This window comes from Triturus cristatus, chromosome 5_1, assembly GCF_964204655.1.
Source record: "Triturus cristatus chromosome 5_1, aTriCri1.1, whole genome shotgun sequence".
NCBI classification, from domain to species: Eukaryota; Metazoa; Chordata; class Amphibia; order Caudata; family Salamandridae; genus Triturus; species Triturus cristatus.
Window position 1 is genome coordinate 240,798,595 of NC_140587.1, and position 22,397 is coordinate 240,820,991.

General features: G+C 44.5%; 2 long non-coding RNA genes across 2 annotated transcripts in view; one reads left to right on the plus strand and one right to left on the minus strand.

The window, feature by feature from the left end:
• Window positions 1-503: 503 nt before the first annotated feature.
• The window catches only part of LOC146830684 (uncharacterized), a 64,804-nt gene continuing 42,910 nt past the window's right edge, over window positions 504-22,397 (minus strand). The window contains exon 3 of the long non-coding RNA XR_014961190.1: window positions 504-646. This is a non-coding gene — a long non-coding RNA (uncharacterized LOC146830684). The remainder of the gene's footprint in view (window positions 647-22,397) is intronic.
• Window positions 10,011-10,951, plus strand: LOC146830685 (uncharacterized). The gene is made up of 2 exons (XR_014961189.1): window positions 10,011-10,046; window positions 10,548-10,951. It is a non-coding gene; the product is annotated as an uncharacterized LOC146830685 (long non-coding RNA).

Below are 22,397 nucleotides of genomic sequence, written 5' to 3' on the forward strand. Positions count from 1 at the left end.
CTTGACCCTATTGCTGGAAATCAGACCGAGCAGGATTTCTTCGTATCAAAACCCCCAGGGGGTTCTTTAAATTAGGTTCACACTGAGCCAGGAACCGAGAGCAAGAAAAAATGGCTCATAATAGCTGTCCGCAGGGAATGTGGCTCTCGTGTTCTCTAATAAATTACCACCGGAAGCAGAAAGCTAATTTACACCCTCTCTGCTGTGAATAATCTGTCCTTGACTGCTCCTTTTCACCACAGCGAGATGGTTTTCCAGGACTGCTAGGGAGAGCTTTTGTGTTCACAGTTTACTTGGGAAAAAACAGATATGCTTGCTGAAAATGACATTGTAAAATCGAAGCAGACACTCATTAAGGTTGGTTTTATTTTTTCTCCCTTGACTTTCCAGTTTCTACTTAATGCCTGGATTAGTAGTTAATTTATTTGTATTTAATGTCGTTGAAGATGTACTGCATTTGTGTAGCTTATAGCAGGGACAAAAATGAGACGAGGTACAATGTTATCATTTGAATTTTAATACAATGCAGGATGTGCGTAGAATACAAAAATAGAAGGGTTTTTAGGGCTTGGGAGCAGATTTCATAATTGCTCAGGCACGGTGCTGAGAAGACTGTCGCCGTCCACAATTAGCATGACAGACGTCCCTGGAAAAGAGAAAAATAAAAAATTCACTTGTGTACATTTGGGAAGCGCAATTCTAACCAAAGCTCTGCGGAATGTTAGGTCACAGGTAATTAGAATGCCAATCAATGCAGATTTATGGAAAATAATTCACATTTGTATCTAATTGTTCACATTAAAATGCTGGATTAGCGGTAGGCATGTGTTTAATCAACAAAGAGGAATAATGAAGTGAGCCGTTTCAAAACAATGCATGTGTCATTTCACAATTTTAAAGGAACAAGACGATTCTAACGTGATCAGGGGAATATTGTAATACTCAATCATATGTGCATCTCCAACAAAAATAAGTTAGTCTTGGCTAGTCATTCGCAAGGCATGATAAATATACACTTTGAAGAACTTGCATCTTGGAAGAGTTGCACCGGAAGTGAAAGGTCACCCGGTGGGAAAGTGAATGATGGCTGGCACTGAATGTAGGGCACAGTGCTTCTGGCTATGGTACAGATGTCACAGGCTTTCAAATAAATTGAAGTAATGCATGTGGAAGGATGGCTTGTAAGTTTAAACTGCCTAATAAACTGCGGCCTCAATTCTGCCATAACATGAAATTGGTGTGGTCTAAGTTTGTGGGATCCGGGTGGGGCGACTATGCCCCTTGGTTCGGCCCCCCCACCCCAAAAGGGGGGGGGGATGTGGCTGGACCGGGGGCCTTAGTGGAGGCCACCTCCCCGGGAGCAGAACCCAGGCTGGAAAGGGCGAGGTTAAGGGGAGCGTAGGCAGGGAACTGGCTGGGCAGCAGATTAGGACACTGGGGTCAGCCCAGCCATAAATGTAGGCAAGGAATTTGGCTGGAGGTGGTGCGGTATTTAAGCAGAAGCGCGGGTCACAATACCCTCTTTCTCCTGGGAATATTATGGAGAAGACCCACCCACCCGCTGAGAAATTCAAAAGTGGAGAACGGGGTACACTTAGGAAAAGTCAATCGCAGGGGCAGAGGAGACTTATAGGAGGCAACATTAATAAATGCAATGAAATGCGAACTGATCACACTGCGCAGAGACGAGGTGTGGCCCTTGGTTTGCAGTACTGTGCGCTCTCCACGGGTGCTTCGGACAGAATGGGGCTGTCTGACTGATATCATGAAAAATGCACTTGTAGGATTGGTGTCGACTACAATACTCATCGCACATGTTTCCAAACAGCGTGTTCTGCCTTTAAAGGCAGCTATGATAATCAACATGGGGTTGCAGTCGGCGACTCCACCCTCAATAGCAGGATTCCCGTTTGTCCGTGCAGTTCTCACTACCCCATTCCAAACCACTCAATCAAGGCCAGACTGGCCAAATCCAGGCATTATGTGTTTTCCCGGGAGGCTGGAAGGCAGGGAGTGGGGGGTGAGTTTGTTACTGGGGAGCCCATGTTTTTTGTTGGTCAATGCCGTAGCAAGGAGGGAGTGATCCGCCCTGTGTGGTATGAGTTTTTGGGGCGGCGGCCTCTCCCCGCCCCCGCGCAGAACTCGCCAGCTCCCCCACTTACATTCGGGTGGCAAACACTGGGGCAAGCACGGGTGGCATTAGGCTTAGCCATGCCACTGTTGCTAGGGGAGGGGGGTGTTTAGCACCAGTGCTGCAATATTGCCCCCTCTTACAAAATCAGCTGACCAGCGTAATCCACTCAGCACTCACCTTTGTTTCCAGCCTACCTGTGTTTTGAAATATGTTATGGTTTTAAATCCACAGTTGCTGGTATGTCCAGCAGTTTTCAAGCAACAATAAAAGTGTCAATATATCACTGCTGATTATTCTTCTTGCTGGAGAGAGATCAGAGTTTTGTCTATTGGCAGTTTTGACTCATTTAAGGTAGCACAGCTCAGTGGGTTACTGCTTTTGTCACAGAGATCCTTTTGTTACTTGCGAACAATCGTAATCTAGTACAGTGATCTATTGACTGCCATCAAAGAGATGTATGCAAAATGCGTGTCACAGGATAGATAGCTATGTTTTTCCATGTCTTTCATTATCCTGTTGTTCCTAAAAAGGGTTTATTTGGGTAGAAATACATTCTTATTAGTAAAACCAACCCTAACCACTGTGTTATGTACTGAATCCTGAGTGTGTGCTTCTCCAGACCAAGCACTCATAGAAAATGCCTGCCTGGATGAATGACATGTGAATCTAACACCTTGTAGTTCCCTTTGTCTCATGTAACATTTTCTATACACCGCTTTACTCACGCATTATTCATTGTCTCTCTATGTATGTGTGATGAAAAGTGCTCTGACACCCTACACTGGTATGAGAGGCACTATAAAAAAAATGAAATACATGTGAAAGAGAGGGGCTATGGAGAGATGAGGGGCACTGATGAAGGGTGATAGTGAGGGAATCATTGAAGAGCCTCAACAAGGATTGTTGTAGCCTGGCACACTGTAAAGGCACCATTTACTCTGCTTTAAAAGCTAATGCCATTAAATATATAATGAAAAACGTGTTGTAGAATACACAACTTTTGCAATTATTTCCAAACTTTTCTTAGAGGGAGAACCCCACCCTTGTAGTGGTAAAGCACTCTTACTTGCTCCGCAACATACGGGGGCTGGTGTGACAAATTTGCTAAAGCTGCTTTGGGTTCCCAGTCCGGCCCTGCACACAATGGCCCATTGCCCATGCATATGTAATATGGAATTGGTGCAGAGCTTAGCACGCTCCAATGCAAATTTGGAAATGCGCCTCCAAATTGCACATGTATGAAATGTGTGCAAGCGTAATGTGCATTATAAAAAGGGTAACATCACAAGTATACGTGGCGCTATGTAGTGAAGATGTGCCCGAGAAACTTGAAAAATCTGAGCAAATGCCATCTGCATCTTCCACTGTATGCCCTTCATTGTCCACCTAACACGGTATATTACATGGACGGATGACATTTCAAGAAATATAATTCTCTTGTATCACAGCTTCACATTCAGGGGCTTATTTACAAGCGCCTTGTGCCACTTTTGCGTCATTGTTAACATGGGAAAAATGACGCAATAGTGGCGCAAGGGACTTGTAAATAAACCCTCTGGGGCAGATTTATGAGCCCCTTGCGCCACTTTTGCGTCACTTTTCCCATGTTAAAAGTGACGCAAAAGTGGCGCAAGGGGCTCATAAATCTGCCCCTCTGTTTTTATGCATTTTTTTTTAAGAGACCTATAGTGCAAACATAAACTGAATCCGCTAGACGTTCATGGGGGGTTGTAAAAATGATTTTGTTAAGAAGTTTATGATTATGTTAAGAATTTTCTAGAATGTACAGGCTGCAGCAGGGTACTGGACAGAACTGTGGTACACAGGATGGTGCATGGGAGAAGCTGTCAAGGCCTATTAATATTTATAAAAAACCACTACTGATACAGTTGTTTCTGTTCACAACGCTAGATAAGCAGTTTCTTCTTTGCTTTGTATGAAAGGGCCGGGCTGGATGAGCGTGCTGTGTGATTTAAATTCTGTGATGTGTTCCTTTGCAGGAACAATCTATCTGAGAAGTACAAGGATGAGGCTTAACAGAAAGACCACCTAATTACATGTAGCCATCAAATTCAAGAGATTACTGAAAGCCGCTGCAGAGAGGTGCCAAGCAGATTAACAGATTATTGATTTGAAATGCATTTCTCTTCTGCATAAAATGATCTTTCAAGTTTCGAGTTTTTTTTTATCACTATATGTCCAGAGCAAATTACTACTGGTGTTATTGCAAGCCCTGAACACCTTTTTCTTTGGGTACAGTTTTTATAATAAGCCTTCCAACTATTTAAATCTCTGCATTTAATATGTCTGTCCATCATTCTATCATTGTAGGAATCCTCTTAAAGCAAGGTTCTTAAATGATCGGATTGTGGTTCTGAGGTGCAAAACCAGACAAAAAAACAAAAACAGAGATCGAGGAAAGGCAAGAAATCATATCAGTCAGTGATAATTACAATCAGCCACTCCCCAATTGCATCATTCTTGCTAACTGCGCCTTTGCAGACACAACTTGTTTTCCTCCCCTTCCCAAAAGAGACAGTCTAGTTTAGCCGCCAGGTCACATCCCATCTAACCGGTGGAGGCCTGAAGCAGGACCTGACTTGGGAACCAAAAACAGCCACTCACCCTTCGCATCCTCGTACAATCTCTCTTTCCATCTGTCCATTCTTTCTTTCTCATTCACTCCACTCTCTTTCTCTGATCACTTTCTCTCTACCTTTCCCTTTCCTCTCTTTCTCTCTCTCTCTCTCTCTCTCTCTTGAAGCCTCCTTCTGATTACAATTAACCCCAGGGAGCTGAGGAAAGGGACAGAGGAGCCCTGGGCTTTCAAAACAGACCTCCGAGGGCTTTGGCCCATGGGGAAACGCCCAGTGGAATAAAAGGCCTGTCTGGCCCTGGTCTGAAATTTGCTACTCTCTGCCACCTTCCATCGTTATTGGAACAAGGCTATGCTGTTCTGTTGAATGTTTTATTTGGCACAAACTCACTCTAACATGTCTCCACTAAACACAGAGAGAATATAGAAGCTGTACAGCACATTCCAATAAAATGATCTGACAAAGGTTGAAAAACTGAAAAGCAAAGTTTTAATTCTTTCCATACATGGAGAAGTTTATAACAGCAATATAGATCACTGTTTTCAGAGACCATACTGATAAAGACCTTCTAGGCGAGATATAAGCATTAAAGGCAGAGAAAGGCCTGGAGGGCCCTTACTATAGAACCGTATAGCCCGCTTCTGAGGGCTATACCGGTTGTTTAATACCCTGAGCCTGCCTATAACCAGGGAGAGGGCCCTTAACAACCAGTAAAGCCCAAGGCAGAAGGGTTGTAAGGCTATGAAAATTCCACCCACTAAGGGTAGAATGTTCTAATTAAAAAGGGAGAAACATAAAGACAATAACTGGAATGTTGGAGCAGAAGGCTTATGCCAGTCACTATAAGTCCAGAGCTTCTCCATTGTCTCCAATGAAGCTCTCAACATTCCTATGTTCTAATATAGCCTTAGAGCCTGCCGTATTAAAGGCTTGCTCCAGTATTAAAGTGAGTGGGAATGTAATGCCCGCAAAAGCCCGATATGGAGGGCTCTAAGGCTATTAGAGCATTTTGCCGGTAGAGGGCAGAATGTTATTTTTTTTGTGTTCAATTATTTTATTGTATTTGGAGAAAAAGAAATACAATCAAGGTAAACAGCGATAGATAAATACCAAAATTGATGTGAGGGCAGAATGTTCTAATTTGTAAAACAAAGGCCTCACAGAGACCAGGGGGATTAAAATCCCCTCAGGCTCCATGAGGCTTTTTGTGCACAGCAACAGCTGTGACCAAACATTGGAATGTTGGAGCTCTGGGCTTCTAATGGCCATTAGAAGCCCCAGCATTCCATCGTTTTCAATGGAGCTCCCAATATTCCAATGATCTAATAATCAATATGACACTAGGGAGAAAGACTTCACTCCCATTAGTTAATTTCACAGATAAATATTTTAAACTAAATGAGGAGAAACAAAAAGACAAATATTGGAATGTTTAAGTACTTTTATACCAGCTATCGTTGTTCTCTGTCACTGCATTGTTTTCACTTGCTGCTGTCAATATTCCTGTTTATAATAATGAAGAAATATCTGCTTTAGAAAGGAGTTGGACACTAATCAGAAGGGTAAAAGACAGATCTTCCACACTAGGGAGCTGCAGGTTTGAAGGAAATCAGATGCTCTATGGACATGCAGCTTGTTTATTCCACCCTCAATGTAATAAGTATAGATAGTTCATCACATAGCTCGGGGAGCTCATAGGCATTGATACTGCAGTTTAACATACCCTGGTTTTAGCCATCTAGCAATTATGGCCGAAACCTGTTGTCAGCATAGTTGTGAAGCATACAAAAGACTATACCTTAGAGGAGATACAGATTGCCATAAGCAGTTATAGACAAAAGATGGCTCCAAGGCTGTTCTAAGTAGTGTTCCAACCTCTGGTCTCTGCAGACTGCACTCTCCTAGAAACTGGAAACTCTGCCTGTGGGTGTTTTTTTGGGTGGATTTTAATGGTACAGTGGTTTTTATACTACCATCTGAGTCTTCACGCAAATTCTTCATCACTGACCATGTCCTCTGCTTAATTCTGCGGCAGTGATTTTCAGTTTTTCGTGCTCAGCTTTCACCCATAATATAGCTCCTCTTGAGTAGCTTTGACGGATTTGGAAATACTGCATTCACAAGTTACACAACAAATTCTAAATAGTGAGACAAAATCAATGAAGTAGAGGGCTTGACAAGATCCTGGGCTTCAGCGGTACAAATATGATCCATTATGTCCCCGGATGAATGTGTGGAAGGCCGCAATGCATGTGTAAAAGAAAAATGCTGCTTCACCAAGTATTGTAGCACAAAGCAGCCTGTGAGGGTTAATTGCACCAAATGGCTATATATTAATGAATCAATACATAGTTAAATATACTTTTTTTTCAAAGTATCTATGAAATTGTGAATACAGAAGGGAGGATTTCTGGGACAGCAATAAAAAACAGTTACAGTTAAAGATGGCATTTATCTAAAAAAACACAGTCCTAGGAGATAAGAGCATCTGAGCCTTCATATTGTGGACTTGTAAATTGCAGTACAAACCTGCTCTTTTACTGCCCTATTCCTGGTGAAGAACAGTCTACTATGAGGACCAAGTCACTAAAAACCAATCCATTGGTAACCTAGGACTGGGAGATTCAAACTTGAGTCCTGAATGAGGACCAAGAGATGCAGTGTGATTTTTAGGCGGGTCTTTTTCAATTGTGAGTTGGTCTTGGTCTGCCTGGATCTACAAAAAAGAAGGGACCATCTTAAAATTATCAGAGTGACAAAGTTAATTGCTTTGAGAGTAAAAATTAACAGAGTCCAAAGCCCATTTCAAGGGCAATCCTTGAAATAGGAGTTGCCATTACACAGGAAGCGCAGCAGGGCTAGTAGCATAAAACACATCTCCACTCTGGGATGTGTAAAGATGCGCTTTTCCTAGGGGCACTTTTTACGTGGACATTCTGCTGTCTTCCTTTGAATATGCTATGAGACACCAGGATGTCACAGGAAAGTGAAAGAGAGCAAGACCTTTCCTTGCCCCCGAAAAATGGAATGGTAACTAGAAACCTGGAGGTAGCAGAAAATCCAAAAAATGTGCCCATGTGGCAACATACTGAAATTCAAAATAAGCAGAGCGAAAGTAAATAGGGCCCAAACCTGTTGGGTCCAGCCAGGGGAGGGTTATGAGGGAAGTAAAATAATAATTATAAAGCAAACTCATTGTTAAAATGTTCCGAATTTTTTTAATATAAGAGTAATCAGGTTAAGGGTTGGAAGTAACAAGGCAAGCACAGGGCTATCCTTTATATTTGAAGACTCACTTGTTGTGCAGGAAGGCTAAACACAACCCTAGGGACCGAGGGGCTCATTTATGAGCCGCTGCGTCACTTTTGCGCCACCGGTGCGTCACTTTTTGTGACGCACCAGTGGCGTAAAACATGCGCCATGTTGTGCCATATTTACGAAGTGACGCATCTAGGTAGATGCGTCACTTCATAAACCCCTGCGCTACATTATACCTGCACCAGGTATAATGTATGCAGGGTGGGCGTACCCCCGCCAGAAAGGGTCGTAGGAGTGGCGCAGCGAAATCTATGAGATTTCGCTGCGTCACTTATAGGACACCAATGCGTCAAAACCTTACGCCTGCCTCATGGCAGGCGTAAGGGCAGGGCTCGAGTCGGGGTACCACGCGGGTGGACGGCGTCCCCCCACTTATTTTACCAGGTTTTAACGGGTGGATGCCGTCCCCCCTGCCCAAAAGCTGGACTTCACTCTTTGGCCTCTCTGGAGCGAGATCAGAGGTTATTCAGAACGTCTGTCTACCTGCATTCACTGCGGGGGGATTAAACGCAGCCTCCGCGAGGTAGGGTGCAGACCACCTTTCAAAGGCATATGAATACCCATGAGATTCCTGTTGTGACGTCACTTCCGGTGACAGCGTCCCCCCACTTCTCGTCACTTCCGGTGACAGCGTCCCCCCACTTCTTTTTTTAGGACTTGTGCCCTGCGTAAGGGTGACGCAGGCCCTTTCACATGGGGCTTGCCCCATGTGAAAGGAACATTGCTGGAGTTGTGTCAGGCTTTCGACACAACTCCAGCAACGCGCCACTTTTTGCGCCGACAGATACGTCAGTTATACTGACGTATCTGTCCTTCCTTGCGCCATGATGCGTCATATTATAAATATGACGCATCATTGGTGTCGCAAGGAGGGCGCACTGAGAAGTGACGCATCGCTGCTTTCACGCAGCGATGCGTCACTTCTCATAAGTGCGGCCCCTTCTGTCATGCGAGGGAACAGAAGGGGTGGAAAAGCAGAATACTAGCAAAGCAATGCAATAACAAGATTACAGGTGTCACTTGACTAAAACTAATAGTACATCATGTAAATGTACTCAAAACGAAAAGGGAAGGAGAGGCAAGTGAATGGATAAATGCATAAGGCTCATGCTGTCCGAAGCTACAGTAACCTTCATAGACGAAAATATGCAATAGAATGAAAACAAATGGGATGTAGTTTTAGAGGTTGTTACAAGTGGAAGTAGATAATGTTGACAATCATGGTCGTGAGATAATTTACCAAGAAACAGTGGATAAACATGCAGTAGCAAATAGAGGAAAAGCTTTTTGTGATGCAACAGTGGATAGTTTCACAAGATGTGTGTATTTTTTTCAAAAGTCAACATGAGTGTATACAGCAAGGTTTGTCAATTTTTAATTTAATGATGTTCATTTTACACGTGCAGTTTGGGCTAGGCACGTCACCAGTGAGCACACAACGGTAAAGATTGACGGATAAAAAGATTAAGAACTACAAGTATGAGTTGGTGTGCAACCCGTATATCTATCATGTTTACAAAATTTGAGCCCTTCCGGGTTGGCACTCACAATGAATATAACACTTAAGAAAAGTAATGTTCGAAAAAAGTGTGTCACCATCCTCATGCAAGGCGGGACATCTTCGTTCATCAAGCAAGTTTGTTTTTAAAGATGTCAGATGAACACTAAAATATGAGCAACGAACATTGGACAGTAGAAGTGTTTATAAAAAGCTATTGTGGTATTGATACGTTTGAAGTTGCAGGAATACATTTTTAACATTTTTATCAGATTAACAGCACGGTATTATTTTGTGATTTAGTTAGGTGCACTATGGGAGTTGTAGTATTTAGAGATTTGTAGGCAGGCTCGGGTGAGTGAGAGCATCACAGGTGTGAATCATGCTGCGGTAAAAGTGGGAGGTTACCGGACATGAGTGTCGAGTTTAAATTCAGGCAGTGGAAAGGGAAGGGATACTCTTCCGGTGTATGAGGGAGGACTACGGTCATTTGTGGCAGGTACGTTGGGGGCGGGGGGGGGGATTGTAGAAAGTAGGACGTGTAGTGCATAACAAAGGAGGGATGAAGAGGTATTATGGGCGGTAATGGGTGATGAGAAATTGAGGTGAATACAAATTGTAGTAAGTGATGTGTAGAAGGGAAAATTGTGATGGGTGGGACACGTATATAGTGGTTGGAAGAAAGAGAAGAGAGACATGGTGGTTGAAGACGGGATATGCAGATAGCGGGGAAAGAAAAAGAGGAAATACACGGGGGAATGAGTTGATAGGGATGTCACCGACTGAGGGAATATTGAGTTAAGATAACAATAAAGCGAAGGGTCCGAATTTTGCCAGAGGTGTCAGGAGGTTACTTTTGGTTGTACTGTAGCACATAATATGATATTTCACAAGAGATATTCTTTAGAGAAATGTGTTGCAAACTTAGGTGTTGTTGAGAGAGACTTTGTACATAAACTGTCTACCGTAACATTAATGCTTGTTTTATGGTTGTTTTCAGTTACCCCTGACGAAGGGCCCCAGTAGCCCGAAATGCATTGGGTTTTAATAAACTGCTTTCTGATGAACTTTGCGTCTGTACGTGTTTTCGAAGAGAGGTCCGGATGGGCACATCTTAAACATGAGAAACCTGGGGAAATTGCATTATCTTGCATGCGGATTTAAAATTCAAGATTGGGATGAATAATTGGAGATAAAAGGAGTACATTGAAAAAAGATGCGAGAAAGAAAAAGTGCAGCGTCAGTTTCAGCTATGCCATTGGTTTTGGGGCGAAAATGTCTCCCCGATAATGATGTCAATTTTTTATGCCTATTTCATCATACTAAACACATATATCAAGACAGTTTATGTTGATGCTAATCTAAGAGACATGGTTTTCAAATTAAAATACAGCTCCATGACAACGAAGCGTAAAAAACCTGTGAGGTTTAATTATAAGAGGGTGGGAACAGAAACTAACCAACTCTTCAGGAGTAACAGTAGTAGTGGCTGCTTCTTATGGGAGTTGGGGTCTGTCCTCCCAACTACAAGTAGCGTTACTTTTAGGCAGAAACGAGCATGAGTACAGTATTCAGTAACCTAAATATATATTTTATTAGTAAATCTATCGGTGCACAATGCACGGTGCACACTGGTACAGCCAACGTGTCTTCCACTTGGAAAAACCAAACAGGTGTCAATGCACCATTAGTACCTCTCTACTGCTCCCGATTTCATACTGACCATGGTCTAGCGCATCAGGGCCAGAAGCGACGACAGGGCTTGTTTCGTTTCTACAGTGTCCCTTTAACTCCTCCTCTGATACCATGTTTTTCATGACGTCGGTGAATCAGCAAAGCTCAGCAACCCCACTGGTGTTCATAGAAATATTTCTTAGAGGGAGCATAAAAGGGACCACAGAAGAAACAGGTGGGGACACATATAAGGAGAGAATGGGTGTGTGAGTGTGTAAATATGTTGGTGGGTAAGGTAAGATTTGATTAATTCGCCTGTGACCAGCTTCATGTGCGATTAGCCTTGTTTACTAATAGTATTTTCTCCCAACATCACAACAAAACCTTCTTCTCAAGCCTGGTAATACCACTCACTGATGTGTGGGGCTGTGGCAGAGTCTCATCTCCTAAAAGTTTGAGAGCAGACAAAAAGGTAATGGTAGCCATGTCACTCAGTAAACTGTCGTAAATTCTCCACATGGTATATTTATACATGCAAACATGCTCCCACACTGGTGTAGCTGTGAATTCACTAAAGGATTTCAGAATTATGTCTGACAAACTGCAATTGTTGCATCCTCTCGGAATACTCCTGAGATATTGTATGAATTCAAAACATCATAAATTACCCCATATTTGAGGGTAAAACAACAGGAGTAAATTAGTTTTTTCGTGATTTGGACTTTTTGTTTATTTTCTTGTAATATACAGTTTCACCAATATGTATTTTAATTTATATTGAACTGTAGTGCAAGTCGTGTGAAGCAAACCAGGGGCTACACATCCCAGCTCCCTTTTTCTTGTGTTGTGACCCTGTAAAAGTAAATGTACTTTCCGTGCCTCGGTATCCTTCTCTGTCAAAAATGCAAGTGGGTGGGGCGATTCAGTTTTAAGTAAGTGGGCTATGACTACCCTCCACATACTGCACAAACAGAAAAATGTTTGAGAATAAATTAGCAAGTTACCCATAGGTTTTCGAGAACATCTGAAGAGGAACGAATTGAATGTTCAACTATTTTTGTGTCTCCCAAACTACCCCCAGAAGCATTATTTTTCAGTACCAGCAAACCATATGAGAGTTTATACGAAAGCTCTGTGACCGATACTCAAAAGAGAAATAATTGTGGCACATGAGGAGCATTTCCTGTGTCTGTGCAGCCATTATTGTTTAGGTGCAGCACTTGAAGCAGAGAGCAGTGCAATATTAGTTCACGAAAAAGTTCAGAAGCCTCCTCCGACATAAAGCTGAGTCAGTAGGGGCAGCAGCTGGACAAACCTACCTCACAAAAAGGTCTATTCACAAATATAAATATAAACTTAAGTTTACAAATTAAAATTTTTCATACCTGCCAAGAATCCACAAAGAGATTCTTGGTGGGCACGAATGAATATGTCCACACTCATGAATCCCACACAAGAATTGGGGCGTGGGAATTCCTTAATTGATTGCCCCCAAGTTTGGTGGGTGTGCATGGTAAGAACTTTCACTTGGTGGGGCTGTAAAGGAAGGGGTTCTCCACAGGGAATTTTTTTCCTGCAGATAAAAAAAAAAAAAGCATGGGCTCCAATCCCCTTGTGGACTTCTGCTTCAGGGAGAACTCCGCACTAGGTGAAAATGAGACTTTCTAAAATGTCACCTGAATTCCCTGGTAGTGTGCCTGGGAACCTGCATGTGGGGCAGCTTTCTAGATGAAGATTAGTAACCGGAAGTAAATGGGAAAGTAGGCTACCTCTCCACCCTCCCTTTTCTGGCATATTTCCATGAGTCAGGTTCAAAATGAGAATAGGCGTGGATAGGGGGGCAGAGCCTATGTCAGGAGGGGAACTATTAGTCTTGGCATTTTATTCAACAACCCTTTGCTGGTTTTATATCTTTCCTTTTGCTGCCCAGTTCCTGCATTCACTTTCTTTGCAGGTGGGTTGCTTTATCTGACAGAGGCCCAGGACACCCTCTGAATAAGACATCCAGCAATGAAGGGAATGCAGCTAACCCGGTGCCCACTCATAACCTGCAGCTTCAACACTGGTTACTTCTGCAGACTCAAATTAACAACCTGAGCTCTGTGTTTTTTTTGTTAATGTACTTTGCTTAGTAATGAGATAAACCCTAAACAGCCACAGTAGCTGGGCACTGGGGGCATGGGACTGCAGCAGAGGCAGCCAGCTTCATCTGGATCCACCTTGGAGATGACCCAAAATGGGAGGGATTGGAGAACACTACAGTTTTTTTCCTCCTACATGTGGCATATGGTGAAGCAACGTTCAGGATTAGTACTGACACATGATTGATAAACACATCACACATGCCTTGCTAAAGTGCTTAACTTAACTTGTGAGAGTTGTCGCAGTCCCATCACTATAGGGTCCCGTGCACAATTTCCAGTCATTTCTTTGAGGAATTTAGTGAGAGCAAACCCCAAGGGCCTTTCCCAAGCCAGTCAGAACTGCAGCCAGGAAAAGCGTATCCCCAAAAAACCTTCTGGGCTTCCACAGCCAGCACTGTTGACTGCATGGTAAGTGCATCTGGTGAAAGAAAGAATCCCTCAAAGTGTTCCCGCAGCATGTATGTATTTCCACGTTTGAAGGAGGTGGTGTCATCCTGCTTAATAACTCACCTACATAATATATTAGAAGCCAAGAACATGGGCTAAATAAAGCATACATTTTAATGCTATCCCAATATACAGGTTTTCTACAGTAATCAAAAGATATATTGAGTGCTAAAAAGGGCCATTGAAATATTGACATCTTAAAAATTTGTGAAACAATAGACAAGACATATTTTGGGGACCCATGTTTGGAGCAACTTTGAATGTATTTCTCCTTGTGGACTCATCCACGCCCTTGTGATGGCAAAGAATACTGAATTATATGTTGTACCATCAATTGCAGGGTTGCAGTAAAAGAGCAAAAAGTTGAAGCTGCCTGGTGTCCGCCAACCCAAAAATACCAAAAAACATTGAAGAGGTATTGATAAAACCATTTCGCTTTGAGTTTGGACCTAGGTTTCTTTTTTAATGCACCAACAACATTTAATGTGGAATTCAGAGTCTAACCTCCTTGGTATTCCCACTGTGTGTATGTATGTATGCTTTGGTACTTGTATAGCGCAAGCCTAGCTGTGAAGCAGCAGAGATCTGTACATCAGGGAGGTTGGCAAACAAACAAACAAGATCATGTACATTGAGTGGGTATTACACAAATACACTTGCACACATTTATGCACTGGGGGATTAAGCATTTTGCCCAGAATCACACAATGTTGAGTCTAGCACTGAGGCTGGAATTCAAACCTTAATCCCGCATATGGCAGCTAAAGCCACTAGGCTACAACTCTTCCCTATCTGCACTTTGGTACAATTGAGAAAATAGAATATTCGTCAAATACCTGGAATTCAGTGTTCTTGGCAAAGTAGAGCATGAAAAGGAGCATAGATTTTGGAATTTTGGAGTCTTCACAAGTGCATTCACCAGAGGCTCAAAGAAGAGCCTAATGATGAAGATATCACCTAAACTCATTACATCTGTAAGAAAGTGGGTCACAGGTTGACAGGGGCTAAAACCCTTCTCAAGAAGCAACCACAATTCTGTTAGGGCGAAGTCACAAGCAACCACTGATTACCCTGTGCTTAACCCTCTGGTAGCTTGGCACAAAAGCAACCAGGCTTAGCGGCAATGTGTAAAGTATTTATGCAGCACTTCAAACAGCAATGAAGTGAAAACGCAACACAAGAAAAATACCACACCAATTTAGAAAAATGAAGTGGAATTCAATAAATAATTTTACAACCAAAACAACTAAAATTGAATCAGTAGAATCGGAGATATGCAAAGATTTAAGTGAAAATGGTGCCAAAAAACATAAAGCACCAACGGTGGCTATCTGGTGGTGCTGGACAGGGAAAAACACCTCAACAGTTTGGGATTCTCATTCATCATCTGCGTTAGCCATCTGAGGGGTCTGTGGTCTGTCAGTGAGCATCAAACAGGTATGGCCTCAACTTCTTCAGTGCCCATACACTACAAAGCCTTCCACCTGTGTTTCCTGGGAAGTAGCCTCCAGCTAATGAAGGCTACAGGTTGATCCAGGCCCTCTCTTCATTTTGCTGTGAGATCACAGCCCCTATGCCATGCTTCGAGGCATCTCTCTGCACAATGAACTCCTAGGAGAAATCTGGAGCTCTGATCACGGCTGACATGCAAATGGCCTTCTTAAGAGAGTCAAAAGCAGCCTAACATGCCTCTGGCCAGATCACCTGTTTGGGCTACTTCTCTGTCATCTCTGTCAAGGAAGCAACAATGGTGCCATACCCCTTCATAAATCTCCTGTAGCACCCGGTGAGGCTTAGAAAGGCTCTCACCTCTGTCTGGATCTTGGGGGGTTCCCAAGCCAGAATGGTCTGAATTTTGGCCTGGAGAGACTGCACCTTGCCTTCTCCTACTTGGTGACCCAAGTGGACCATGGAACCCTGCTCTATCTGGCATTATTTGGCCTTTATAGACAGGCCAGCTCTTTACAGAGGTGGCACAGGTTGTCCACCCAGCTACCCCCTAAAGACTGCAATGTCATCTAGTTGGGCAGCACTGAACTTCTCCAAACCCAGCCAGCACTTGATTGGCCAACCTCTGGAAGGTGGCACGGGAATTCTTCAACCCAAAATACATCACTCGTAAGTGGAAGTGGCCTTCTATGGTAGAGAATGCAGACCGCTCTTTGGCCTGTTTTGAAAAGGGGATCTGCCAGTACCCAGACATTAAATCAAACAAGTTGAGGAACTTTGCAGCCACTTACCAGTCAATGAGCTCACCAGCCTAGGGGATGGCATGTGCATCAGTCTTAGTGACTGAATTGAGCCTTCGGTAATCCACACAGAACCTGAGTTCAGGTGTAGTGCCTTGAGGAGCAGCCTTGGGGATCAGCACCACTGGGCTGGACCAAAGGCTGCTTGAGGGCTAAATTACGTCTGGCTATTGCATTTAGGAGACTTCCTCCTTTATGCTGGCTCTTACTTTGTCAGATAGCCAGTAGATCCTATTCATTACAGGCACACAGCCCCCAGTGTCAACATCATGGGTACACCATGTAGTGAGTCCTGGGGCTAGGGAGAAGAGAGAGGCTATCTGTTCCAACACTTGGTGACAGTCCCTCTGTTGTGCTAGGGTCAGGGTAAGGGAGACGTTGACACGCTCCACCGACTCATCCTGCTCCTTGGAAGAAAGGAGGTGGTAGAGAGGTTCACTCTCCTCCTCCACTTCATGATCTGTGACCAGGAGGTTGGTAATTTCTGACCTCCAAGGTGGAGTTTGAGGCGATTGAAATGTAGGACCCGTAAAGGGTTCCTGTGGGTCTTGAGGTCCACAAAGTAGGTGAATTTCCCTTGCGCTGTTTCACTTAATAGGGCCCAGATAACCGATCTTGTTATGCTATGTTAGTTCAATTTGTAAGGCGCACAAGTCACCCCAGGAGGGGTATCTCGGTGCATAGCAGATAACAGGCAAAGAAGAAACTGCTAAGCTAAAACAGCACTGTCTTGAGTAATTTTCTAAATTTAGCATTATCTGTGCATATTTGAATATGGAGAGGTAGCTCATTCCAGTAAAGAGGGGATAGGTAAGAGAAAGAGGTGCCTCCTGAATGGGATTTCTGACCAGAGCTTTGTCACTGGATCTTCGAAGTCTGACTGGGCGAAAATGGGTGAGCGTCGACGATAGGACCTTTTCCTATCAGAGAATTATGGGTCAAGCAGCAAATATTGAAGATAATTATTTTCTGGACTTACAACCAATGAAGTGAGCATATAAGGGGAGTAGATGCAGCCCCCGCAGAAATATTGCAAATTAGATGAGCTGCAGTATTCTGAACAGCTTGTAATTTGGATAATAGTGTTTCGTTTACAGAAGGCAATAAGGTATTGCCATAGTCCAATCGACCAATAGCCTGAGATTGAACCACATTTTCCTAACTGAAAGTGGGAGGAGAGGAAAGGATCTCCTCAGCAGGCACATTAGTGAAAACAGGTGCTTGTGGCAGTCAAAAGCTGCTCTTTCATTGTAAGTGATTGGTCCAAAAGGACATCCAAGTTCTTGACTACCAGTTTGGTGATCGGAGCTGTGCCTAGCTCTGAAGGCCACCAGTTGAAGACCAAAACTGGGCCATGCATAATCTCTGTTTTGCCTGAATTGAACTGGAGGTAATACTCTGTCATCCAGGTCTTGTAGGGCTCTGGGCACCACCATCCGAACTTTTGGCCAGGCTGAAACTCGACCACAGTGTCCTTCTGGCCATACCATTGTTTCATGACCTCACGACTTTCTTCCAGATTCTCCTTTACCGTCTTCCAGAAGCACTTAATTTGAGTTGAAAGGGCCAGCATGTAACTGTCCACATACAGAGGGACTTTCTTGGGAGCTTGCTCCTATCCCTCCTTTGCCAGGCTGAGAGGCCTTCAGTGAGGGTGACCATACAGAAACTCAAAGGGGCTGAATACAACCCCCTTCTGCAGTACCTCCCTGTATGCAAAAACAGGCATAGCAGGAGGATGTCCCACTTTCACCTCAATGGCTCTGACAGGCACATGATTCTGCCTTTTAGGGTCTTGTTGAATCTCTCAACAAGCCCACTGGTCTGGGATGATAGGGTGTGGAGAACTTGTCGGTTACTTCACACTTGTCCGATATGGACTTCATGTACGCCAACATAAAGTTGGTAGAACACTCAGATACTACCTCCTTGGGGAACCCCATAAAGGTAAAGATCCCTATGAGTACCCTGGCCACCACAGGTGCAGTCACTGTCCTCAGAGGTATTGCCTCCGGATACCAGGTGGCATGGTCCACCAAGACCAGAATGGACCTGTTGCTCAGTGCAGTCTTGTGGTCCAGGGTAGCAACAAAATTGATGCCCACACTCTCAAAGGGTGTGCTAATGACAGGAAGAGGAACCAGAGGAACCTTGCACGTCACTCCTAAATTCCCACTAGCCTTGCAGTCAGGACATGACCTACAGAATGCATCTGAGGCCATTTCATTCTGAGCCAATAGAATTAGTCACAATTTTGCAAAGGGCATGTCTTGTCCCAGATGACTTCCAGGGGAACATCATGAGCCAGAAAGAAGGTAGTGCAGCACTGGGGGACCACCAACACATGGCTTGCACCAGGGCCAGGAATCTTAGGCTTGCTATACAGCAGACTATTCTCCCAGTAAATCAGGTGATCACCAGAGGTGTTGTTTGCTGCCTAGGCCTGCCGCCGTCGGCCCTCCACAGTAGGGCACTCAAGTGCTCTGTGGACTTTCTCCCTGGTGGGACCTCCTTCCTTCTACTAATTGGTCAGTTCAGGTAGCCTACCCAGGGTGGTAATGTTCTCCCCTGAAGATTCTGTGGTGTCACTGTCAGGCTCCGCCTCCTGCCAGACCATGGGACTTTCAGGAGTGGGTTTCCCATACCCCCTGCTCTTCTTCTACAGATTCCAGGCCCTCCTGACTACTCTTTCCAGCTGCCATGGACAGTGTGGTCAGTCACACCCACTCAGGCAACCCCAACAGGTGAGACCGAATCTCCACCTCTTTTCAGATGGTCTGCTCCATATAATTTCTGCGCAGACAATCCATGGATGTCCTGTCCATGGATGGACTCAAAGCTACCCTCAGGTAATCTGAGACCGCCCTATTTAGAGTGAACCAGAGCCACTGGACAGTGATTCTCGTGGATGTCAGCTACTACAACCTAGTGGACTACATTTTGGACTATCTGCTTTGAGGACACCAGAGGACACATGACGGTTTTCATGTTGGCTCCTGTGTCTTACACAGCCTCCACCCTCTGCCCATTGATGGTGGCCCACTACCAATATTTCTTAGTGTTGCTAGGCAAATTGGCCTATGGCACCATCTCTCCGGCTCCCAGGAACACTAGGGTAACCTGACACTAATTGGGGCAATCTCTTCCCCAAGTGCTACACTCCGCAGCCTTGTACCTGGCCACCAGTGGGGGCTGCGCCTGCTTGGGACACCTGGCATTCAGCATGTAATGCCCAACCTTTTGGCACTCATAGCACTTTGGAGGTGCCTTCCCTGAGGACATGTTGTCAGGGAACCATTTCTTCTTCTGTTTTGCAGGGGATTTGGAGTACTGACCTGTAGAACTATTTTGAGGACCTTTAGAGAACATCTTATTTTTATGTTTATCACCCCCCTCCTTCTTCTGGTGGGGACACTGCCCACCCTTGTGGTGATCCCCCACATACCTTCTTGTGGACCCTGGTGCTGAGCCAGTGGTCTGCCTCCATGGCAAGCCCTCTGGGGTCAGTGAGCGTACTATCAATTCGGTGTTCATGCAGATCTGCCAAACAAAGACTGAACATGTGCTCTCTAGCAATAAGATTATACAGCCCTTGGTAATCCTTTACTTAACTGCCCTTCACCTAGCCATCCGGGTACTTGCAAAAATATTCCACACAATCTAGTTAGACCTGCTGGAGCAGCTTCTGGATATCCCCAAACCTTTGCCTATACGTTTCATTGGTCAGACCATATTACCTGGTCAGGGCCTCATTCATGAGGGGATACTTCATCCTGTCCCCTTACCCTAGGGATAATACACCATCTGTCCCTACATTGGGTATATACCTCCAGAGACTGGACCCTCCAATCCTGCTTAGGAACCCGGTTCATCTCTAAGGCAACCCCATAAGCCTCAAACCAGTTATCTATGTCATCCTGCACAACAATGTTAGGCACCAGAACTTTTGGGAAGAGGACCTTTTTTTCTCCAGTAGATACTGAGGTATTGCTGCTACTATTGCTGGACTCAGCTTGCCTAGCTTTGATGCCCAGCTCCCTGAGTCTTGGGTCATGGGCCATTCTCTTCTCCATATTGAGGTTTGCCATTTGCAGCTGAAACTCCCTTTCTATCTTTCTGTACTCCAGCTCCTCTGGGCACACCTTCCTTGAAGAGACACTGGTCCCTGCCCTCTCAATGGACTTTCTTTCGGTGAGAAGATGGCCTCCCTCCTCTGGCCTGCAGCCAGCTCCACATATGATCGGAAATCAAGTTCCCCCTCATCAGGATCATCCTCATTAGGATCCTCCTCCCCTGACTCCTCAGGATTGGATTGCATCCTTATGACTTCTTCATAGGCATGGAGGGCTCTCTTTCCAACATGCAGCCCACTCTCCTTGCAGAGTTTCTGCAGCTCAGCCATGCCGAGCCTGCCCAGATTGAGCATCTATTTCTCCATGCTTTAAGACAAAGGGGAAGGAAACTTAAATTTAGAAAAATGAAAAACAGCTAATCAGAAAACTAGGAAGAATTTTTAAATGCTTGAATTGGTCTCAGATTACCTGTCTGGGATTTTCTGTGTAATGCAAAATCACTGTATGGCAGTGCACAAACACAAGGCCAAATCATCTCCGCTGAACACCAATTTAAGAACTGTCTTAAGCAGCAACCACAATTCTTTCTTAGGGTGATGTCACAATTAATCCTAAATTAACCTATGTTTAACCCTCTGGTAGCTTGTTACAAAAGCAATCAGGCTTAACTTAGAGGCGATGTGTAATGTTTTTTGTAGCACTTCAAGCAAAATCCCACACCCATTTAGAAAAATAGAGTAAAATGTAATAAATAATTTAAGACCAAAATGATAAACATCCAATAAGTAGAACCGGACATATGCATTTTATAGATTTCAGTAAAATTGTGCCTAAAAGAACAAAGTTCCAACTGTGGTTAACTGATTGCACCATACAGGACGAATTCATAAGTTGAGGCCAACCACGCTGGAGCACGGCTGGCTAAATGGACTCAGTTAGGCCTTCTGAACAAGAGTACATTAAATCTTGGTTGCAGACTGTTGCAGAGTCCTGTTTCGCGAGTACGACGAAGAGCGCCCCTTACTAGGAGCTGCAAAGTTGCGAGTCCCTCGTCGTTATGGATGATGCAGTCAAAGAGAGCCTTGTGATGAAAAGTCCTTCATTGAGATGCATTGCGCACCATCTGGTTCTAAAGAAGCTGCAGGACTTCTGATGTGGAGTTCTGCATCGTCATCGAGGATGCCGTTGACACGCGGCTTACAATGTGAAGGCTTGTGTCGAGGATGCATTGCAGAGAGGGAGTTCCTAGAAGGCTACGAGTGGTGATGCTGTGTCCTGCGCTGGAGATGAACAACGCTGCAGTCATGGTGCAGTATCTTGAGAGGCAATTAGTTGCACAGCGGGTCTGGTATGGAGTTTCTGGTCAGCGATGCATCGTGCTGCAGTTTCAATGCAACGGTTCTGCTGGGACCACAATTGGGCTGGCAGAGCACATTCAGGCCCACTTCCTTGGATACAAGACTGGACTAACACTACTTGGGAGTGTAGGACTCACAGCTGGCAGAGGCCAAGTGCTGCATTTAAGGTAGTTAGAGCCTTCTGTCCCTGATGCTTTAGGAGTCACCACCAGGGTCCTCTGGTTCAAGAAGCAGGTCTAGCCCTTCACTCAGGCAGCATTCAGTGTAGTGACAGTCCTTCTTGTAGAGCAGCACAGCAGTCCTACCCTGAGGTTTCCCCCCAGTTCAGATGTGTACTAAAGAGTGGGACCTAAAGGTCCAATATTTACACCTAGTGCTCACTTTGAAGTAGAGAAAGCCTCTAGATGTTTCTATCCAGCTGAGGTGTCAGGGATTTCCTTCCTCCCTGCCCAGGTCTCAGTATGTCTGGGGTCACAAACGACCAGTGTCAAGCCCCTTGTGAGAGTGCTCAGTCAAAGTCTTTATGATACAAAGTGTGGTAGGGGACAGCTCCTTCCCCATATCAACTCAGTGTGGCCCAGCCTGCCACTGCCTATCTTTCCTTTATCTCACTGCCTAGGAGCAATACACAAAGACCAACTGCCAGCTCTACCTAGTCGTGTGCCCCAGGAACAGGCTGCAGGCACCAAATGTGGTAGGGGTAAGAAAATGCCCACTTTTTAAAAGTGAAACACTCAAAAGGTGATGGGAAGCCTCTTGCAATAAGTCTAACCACTGGCAATAGCTTGTGGGTAACACTCCAACCCATTATTCTTTTGCTCACCGTGCCACCTCAGTTTGGACCCAGCCATATGTAAATCAGTCTTGACTCTGCTCCTCATGGGAACAAAGCAGCCTGAAGTGGC